The sequence below is a fragment of the Cydia pomonella genome, chromosome 13 (assembly GCF_033807575.1).
Source record: "Cydia pomonella isolate Wapato2018A chromosome 13, ilCydPomo1, whole genome shotgun sequence".
Classification (NCBI taxonomy): Eukaryota; Metazoa; Arthropoda; class Insecta; order Lepidoptera; family Tortricidae; genus Cydia; species Cydia pomonella.
Window position 1 is genome coordinate 3,498,824 of NC_084715.1, and position 8,694 is coordinate 3,507,517.

At 41.9% G+C, this 8,694-nt stretch overlaps 1 long non-coding RNA gene across 1 annotated transcript; it reads right to left on the minus strand.

Moving 5' to 3' along the window:
* Nucleotides 1–2,321: 2,321 nt before the first annotated feature.
* LOC133524000 (uncharacterized) lies at nt 2,322–3,995 on the minus strand. The gene is made up of 2 exons (XR_009800307.1): nt 3,254–3,995; nt 2,322–3,172 (listed from the first exon to the last, which is right to left on the minus strand). It is a non-coding gene; the product is annotated as an uncharacterized LOC133524000 (long non-coding RNA).
* Between the last annotated feature and the right edge of the window lie 4,699 nt (nt 3,996–8,694).

Consider the following 8,694-nt stretch of genomic DNA (forward strand, 5'->3'; position numbering starts at 1 on the left):
TAACGATTGGCACGTTAGCTACGCGGGCTGAGCTGTGTCACCTATAACTCTACCTGTACAGTCTACACATAATACAATGATTTTAATTGCTACATGTTTTTATTACAGTTTCCGGTTTGGATCATGCATGTTTGCCTGTGAAGTAATCCTTCTCAATAAGCCTTCAACATCAATGACATTTTTAACGCATTCACTGCCAGGGGGCGTGGCCTACCTCTATTACCAACGTCTCAACCAGACATTTCACCCAGTTGGACGGTTAGTAGTTTTTTTCCCAAGCGTTAATCTGGTTTGTCGGTTAGTAGTAGGCTTTCCTGACCCACACCCTGGTTGTAAAGTTGGTACTTTTATTTCTTAACTAACAACCAGGCTGGCATCTAGGTGGTCCGTTAGTATTTTTTTCCTAAGTAGCTAATTTATTTACCAACCAGGTGGTCAGTTAGTATTTTTTCCTAATTTTCCAATTTATTTGCCAACCAGGTGGTCAGTTAGTACATCTTTCCAGGAACAAACTTGTATGACGTCGGTGGCAGTGAATGCGTTAAGTAATTCTTAAGAGCTGGAAAGGGTTATCGTAAAGCATCTTCAGATAGGTAACTTGTTATAAAAAATGAATGCATTGCCCGACGAATGACTGTTGTACTTTGCGGACACGAAACTATCTGATAGAAAGCTTATTTTTATTTTTAGTGTTATAGTTATGGACATCAGAATTCTTAGTGAAGGAGTCTAGATTAATAACAACATAAATAATTATATCATAGATGTATTAGGAAGCTACAGTTAAAATATATAATTTATTGAAACGTTATCTTAATGATTCACGTGCTCTTAAGCTGTATATAGAACTAATGACTCTCTTTTGTAAGACAAATATAGTCTGTATGTCAGCTGCTTTGCCCCAAACCAGAATACCATATGACATTACACTATGAAAATAACTATAATAAACAAGGCGAGCTGTCTCAACATCGGTCAATTGTCTAAACACACAGTTCAATATTGTACAAAAAGAAATGGTGTAGGTAGTCTGGCTCGTCGCATATTTCCGGCGTATTTTCCATCTATTACCCGTAAAACAATATTCATGGCTTTTTAATCAGCGCATGGTAAGCGGCACGTAGGGCTGCCTTGCGTGCCAAATAAATGAATTAAGAAGGACTAATGTAAAATTATTGTAATTTTATATTGAATTTTACGCGTTATAATCAAGCGCAATGCCTTGAAAAAAATCACAATTACATAATATTTGATCAAAAAGCATCGTTAAACCAGAATAGTTTGTCTCGATTCCGCAGTAATTAAATAATTAACTATACAATCAATACATACACATCTAATTCGTAAACAACATAATGATTGCAAATATCATAAACTGAGAGCTTCTGTTATCACACATTTATATTTTATACAGAGTGTAGTCTGAATCCGAAGCTTACCTTTATCTTGCTACTTTTTCACATGTGTATTAACAGTCTTTAAAAGGGAACTTCTAGCGATAGGTACTGTCTTGCAATTAAGCTACAGAATGCTTGAGCTCTCACAAATACTAGTTAATGCTGTCTCAATTGCTTGTCTGAGAGTTTTCACATCTGTTAGTCTCTATGAAACGCTACACAGACAAAATATTCTATTTAGATTTTCGACCGACTGTTTCACTAAAGCTAGGGATACATTAGGGGAAATGTTCTACCTGACGTGTCAGGGACATGTCGAGATGCGCAAAATTGGTCCATGACATATATATCACTCAAATGAGTGAAATCACTCAGTGGATCTGAGAGATGGTTGTAATATACACATTCATAAGTGCGACCAAGATGGCGAATCATGCGATACGATCCCGCCATGTTTTCCCGACACCCTCCGCACTACTCCGAAACGGTTGTTTCGCATAATCGCATCGTCTCACTCGTTTGGCTCATGGCTCGAATGAGCCGCTCGAATGAGCCAGTCATGTCGAACGATCTCCGGCAACATCACGCCACTTCGTCCGACGTCGCTGGCGACACGTTCGTGTTGCTGGACATTTATCGCCTAGTGTTGTAATAGGTGTGGGTGAGCTCTGGATATGGAGAAGATCTGATTCTATTATTGTTAAAGACCGTTTCCATAGAAGGAAACGTGTTTCTATGGAGTGATCCAGAACTCACCAAACTTCACTACTGAAAAGTTCACAAATACCTTCGGCTAACTACAATCATAGATAGGGTCGCGGTTCAGGCCACTATGTAGTGAGAATAGGTATCCAAAAATTTAAGGTAGGACGCCAGGATTCTACTCTCATCAAGCGCATGACATATCCAAATGAAAATCCCAAATTTATTTAATACACACCTTTTATTCCTTAAATATATATGACCCGCTATGGTCAACACGAGTTATTTATTAGTAAATAAGTAATACTAAATACTTCTTAGTGACACCGCTATTTCTTGAAATTTACACTAAATACATCATAGGCATCCATGTGTCTACGGACAACAATATCAAAATTTGTCTTCCTAACATAACACTGTCTACAGTAAAAGTTATGCCCCAACCTCCGGGGATGTTTAGCAGTAAGCAATTGCTCACAGGGATTACAGGTTACCTGTTCAGCATAAAGGGTCCATATTTAACTAAAGGTATATCATAAAAGTCTTAACTTCACGGACACTGCCAAGAAGAACGCTGCCACCGGATGGCACAGCCTTAGAGTAGCCAGGGTCCAGGAAAAACCAGGGTCCAGAAAAAACCAGGGTCCAGAAAAAACCCTAAGAACAAAGAGAATGTTCTAGTTTAAAAAAAATTATGTTTTAACACGTTTAGTTTTATAGAAAAATTATATTTTAAACTGAGGCACAGCGCGATTTAAATTACGGCAATGAAGCGATTAAATGACTTACCGGGGTTTATGCCGGGTCCATTATTTCCTATACCAACGACGGCGCCTGCAGACCGCGTGGCAAGACGAAGAGGTGGTTGACGTTACATTAGGTTTTGCTGGAAAATCCACATAAAACACTATATTAACCCATTTGCGAAAGGACACACTACCTCCGCCTTTCCTTCTTTATATATTTAAAAAGTGTGGAAACTCACCAAGTTATGTTAAATTGAAGGGAAAAGATTAGCAGCCGCCATTTTAGGTAGGCTCTAAGACGCTAAATTATGCACATTTTGGAACGAGCTGTAACAAAATTACATTAACGATTACTAACTTGAATTTACCACAGTTTTAGGAAATAAAACCTTCAAGTAGGTTACATACCCCTAAGATTGATTGCCCAAAGATTTTCTAAGATCCTTTACATCTCGAAGATCGATCGAACAATGATTTATCAAAATTCCAATCCGAGAAACCACAGACAAACTGATGAATGAAAAACTTCCCATTCAATGGATACCGCGACTGACCGGTTTGACTCTCGGAATAATTCGAAACATCAACAATAAAAAGAGTTACTCATTTTGGGAAGCAAATAATACGGACTTTATTAATAATTGGAAATTATAAAAAGATAAAAGAACCACAAGTATATGTTTATTGTCGTACAACAAGGGTGACCGACCGTCTGTTACGGAACCATGGACAAAAAAACCAAATGACATTGACAGCCGTCAGTGTCTACCGCTGAAATAAACAACTGCTCGGTTTTATCGAAATCATACTGTTAATACGTGGTATTTCTATGTTTTAAAATGTATTTCAATTGTGAAATGTATATACCACAACGAAAACAAAGTGCCTGTGTCCTAGCACAACGCAGGAACACGACATGGATGCGCAAAATGCAACGGAGTGAACGCACAGACTGACCTACCGCTCCGGTAAGTTTTGTCCACTCAATATAGCTAAAAGCGTATATGTAATGTTGAAAATATCACTACAGGTCTCAGTCCTTGACTGACCCACTATGACATCCGTGTCGAAGATATTTTACCTACCAAATCTTACCAAAATAAACATACCATTTTCTAACCTATAAAGTACTTATATAATATGCTACTCAGCTGTTTATAACACTGGGTGGATACCCCAAAGTGTTACAGTTCATCTTTAGTTGGGTTAAAAAAAAATTTTTTTTTTCAAAAAAAATTTTTTTTTTATGCTATACGCCCAATAGGAAGTGAACATCTTAACCTACGAAACGTAAATAAGAAACCATAGATAATCTATAAAAAAAAAACAAGTCTTACAACTAAAGTTATACCTATGACTTGGTGAATGATCAGTTCGACCAAGGAAATCTAATGACTAATTTTGGTTCGAACCTTCTTGTACAATCGCCCTCGAATAGGGAAATTGTTTTAGATAACGAGAAATTTAACAATCTATGCCAGTGAAAGCAAATAGCTCGAAAGCCAACTCACCCGGTCTCTGCACGACGAATCGCTTTGTCGGTACCGACACTCTTCATTGGCGAGCTGATGCTGTAGTGGCTCCGGTGAGGGTTTCGAGCACACAAATCGACAGTTTTTGGGTATTTTTTATTTTTCACGACGCACGAGCTTGCGTATACGGCCAAGAGCAGCCATCGAAATCAATCTACCTTCCACTGGCTTTTATAAACGTCAAAAAATATTCGAAAAGTACCCTACCTACTGTCGCTAATTAATGTGTTCCATTTTACGATATAGAAATGAAATGTCTCAAAAAAATAACAAATAAAACTAAACTAGATATGGTGTCCGGACCGATCATTCCGCCCACCAAATACAAAGTATTTTAAGAATAAACTAGTCTATAGGTAAAGGACACAACTTTACCAGAGGTCTTTGTATTAGACCTGATTGTGACCGAACCGTAGCTACACGGGAGATCCCATCTTTGCCCGGATGCAAAGATACTATACGACCAAGAGACCAATGAAGTGGCTTCAGTTGTTCATCTTTGATCAATACTAATGTGCCCACCTTGGGTTCATCAATATCCGAGTGCCATTTCGCGCGTTGATTTAATGTATGCAAATACTCCAAATGCCATCGCTTCCAGAAATCACGATGAAGTTTCTGCACAAGCTGCCAACGATTCGACATTGAAATGTTCATGTCGCTAGTTGACGTATCTACAAGTGATGTTAAGGGCTCTAAGGTGAGAAAATGTCCGGGTGTTAACACTGACATGTCGTTTGGATCGGAACTCATCTCACAGAGTGGCCGTGAGTTAAGGGCCGATTCAATTTGGGCGGCCACTGTAAGAAATTCCTCATAAGTTAGGATTTGATTCCCTACAACGCGAGCAAGATGCGTTTTAAACGATTTGATGTTGGCTTCCCACAAGCCGCCGAAGTGGGGTGCGGCTGGTGGATTGAAAGAGAATTCGATACTCTCACGAGAAGCTGCGTCTTGCATGAGAGGTAACAATGCGTTATAAGCGCCTACGAAATTCGTACCTCGATCACAATGTATGCGTTGGCAACGGCCACGGCGAGCGATAAATCGACGCAAAGCAGCGAGAAAGGCTTCGGTGGTCAGTCCTATAACAAGCTCGACATGAGAAGCCTTGGTCGCAAAACATATAAATAAACACACGTGTGTTTTAAAAGGCCTAGCTCCACGATAGCGTTTAATGTATGTGGGAAAAGGACCCGCAAAATCGACACCGATACACGAGAAAGGCTTAACTTGTGAAACTCGATTTTTTGGGAGGTCTGCCATACGGGGCACCAAAGGTTTTGGATTAGAGCGGAAGCACTTTATACATTTCGATAAGCGAGAACTAATTACGCGCTTAGAAGCCAGTATCCAAAAGTTTTGTGCAATCAAGAAATTTAGGGTGCGTAATCCCGGATGCTGACTATCGTTATGTACTTGGTCGATGACGAGCTGTGTCATGCGATCCTGACTGGGCAGCAGTAAAGGGTGCTTGCAATCATAATCAAGTTCAGAGTGAACCAGCCTACCGCCCACCCTCAACAAACCGGAATTATCGATAAAAACACTGAGTTTTCTGAATTGTTTAGGCAATTTTTTACCTTCCTTTAGAGATATTATCTCATTCGAAAATGACTTGTCTTGAGTTAACTTAACTAAATTAGTAAGGGCACCATCGAGTTCCGATTGAACAAGTGGGCCGAAGCGTCTTTTGTGAGGGTTACGACAGTTATGTACGAAACGATGAACGTAAGCGACAATGCGTTTAGCCTTATTGAGACTCGAATGTCTGGATAAGAAGTCATCAAGTTGGTTGACGGCAGTAAACAACACGGTCTGCTTGGGGACCCTTTGTTCTTCCAACAAGTCCGATTGCGGTTCGATAGACGACGGTAACTTTGGCCAAGAGCTACTGTCAAGTGCCAACCAAGCCGGGCCTGTCCACCATAGAGGATGATTTACAAGTTCTCGAACAGTCACGCCGCGAGAGGCACAATCAGCTGGATTGGTTTCTGACGTGACATGGCGCCAATGACCAGCGGGTATTCTTTCTTGTATGTGACTTACGCGGTTACTGACGTAAGTTTTCCAGCGTTGCGATGGCGAACGTAACCAGGAGAGTGTCACAGTGGAATCAGACCAACAGAATATATCCTCAAATTGGACGTCTCCGTTGTAAATTTCCTTTATGTGTTTAACGAGGTCTGTCAGCAAAACTGCAGCGCACAGTTCCAAACGGGGGGTAGAAGTACGTTGCAAAGGAGAGACCTTACAGCGTGACATTATCAAATGTATAGTGATGCTACCATCACTATGTCGAATGCGAAAGTAAATGACAGCCGAGTATCCTGCCTCGGAAGCGTCACAGAAGCCATGCAGCTGAACACTGCAGGACTTCGTCGATGGAATGAATCGAGGTATTTCGAGAGACGACAACAAATCGAGATCTAAACGATAACGAAACCAGTTTTGGCTGATGTTGGGGGGTGCTACCACATCCCAATCCAAACCGAGAGTCCAAAGTTCTTGAATTATGCGCTTGAACGAGAGTGTCAAGGGTGTAAGAAACCCAAGAGGATCGAATATGCGCGCCAATTCCGAAAGAATATTTCGTTTTGTGCATTTTTCATGAAGCGCATTGACCGTGAAAGTGAATGCGTCACTGGACGGGTTCCACTCCATGCCGAGCACCTTAACAGGAGATGTCGGTTCCGAATCAAAAGAGAGCGACTTATTATGACAATGGGTTGGGTCGAGATTCTCGAGCAGACGGGGACAGTTACTCGACCACTTGCGAAGTTCGAAACATCCTTTCTCTAGGATCTGAACCACCTGAGACTGAAGGTCGAGAGCTGATTCGACAGACTCAGCGCCTGTCACCACGTCATCGACGTAAATGTCTCGTTTGAGGACGTCAACCGCACGAGGATACTTTTTGCCTTCATCAATAGCTAATTGAATCAGGGCTCGAATGGCAAGGAAACTGGACGAAGACATGCCGTAGGTCACGGTATTTAAACGAAATTCTTGTATAGGTTCATCGAGGGAGAACCTGAACAAAATGCGTTGGAAATCTCGATCGGCAAGAGAGACTAAAATTTGTCGATACATTTGACGTATGTCGGCTGTGAAAACAACCGCATGCAAACGAAAGCGAAGTAATATCGAAACGAGATCAGATTGTAGTTTCGGTCCAACGAGCAACTGGTCATTCAACGAGGGGCCTCCAGTAGGCTGAGCAGTAGCATCAAAGACCGCTCTCAATTTGGTGATGGTGCTGCTGGGCTTGAGCACGCAGAAATGTGCTAAGTAATAAGCACGCCCGTCTGACTGGGGTGCTACTGGTTCCATGTGACCAGCATCGAGATAATCACGCATAAAATTATTGTATTCTGTCCGGAGTTCCGGTTCACGAGAGAGTCTCTTTTCGAGAGAGAGCAGGCGGCGCTCGGCAAGAGCGCGCGAGTCACCTAAACGAGGATCGACGGTTCGAAACGGCAAGTGTACGATATATCTCCCGTTCGAGTCACGTGCGTGAGTCGAGGCGAATATTTTCTCGCACATGACTTCATCGTCAGTTAAGGGCGAAGAGTTAGGGAGACTTTCAATTTCCCAAAATCTTCGAATTTGGGTATCGAGCGATTCGATCGAGCAAAACAATGAAGTCTGGGAATGGGAAGTTGCGCAAGGGGCCTTTCCCATGATAACCCAGCCAAGCTTGGTCTCAAAGATTGTGGGTCCATCGTCACAGTTGTGGCGGTTACCCAAAAATATTTGACAAAAAACATCCACTCCCAATAAGGCGTCAATGCATCCAGGTTTATCAAAATTAGAGTCGGCGAGTTCAAATGCTTTGACGCATGACAACTGGTCCATGTCAATTTTTACTGCAGGCTGATCGCTGCAGATTTTGGGTGTAACAAAGGCTTCGACACACATTTCAAAATCAGATTTCATGCTGCGAATGTTAAGAGTGGTATAAGAAGTTGACAACGTTGACACCTCACATACACCCTCAATAGAGGTATTTTTTTGTCGTATCGGAAGTCCAAGCCGCTGCGCGCAACGTCGCGTAATAAGGTTTGGCTGACTGCAATTGTCTATGACAATACGAATTTTTTGATAACTACCGAACTTATCTAGTACCTCCACGCATGCAGTAGCAAAAAGAGATATTCGACCCACAGGTGTTGGCTCGGATGCGAGCATGGCCACTTGTTTGTCAGGTACGTGCATTGGGGTGTCGAGGGGCGAGGACGACGAGCAAGTCGCGGCGCCAGCGTTGGTCGAGGCCGAAGAAGCGACGCTGACTTTGGAATTACCGCTATCGACATC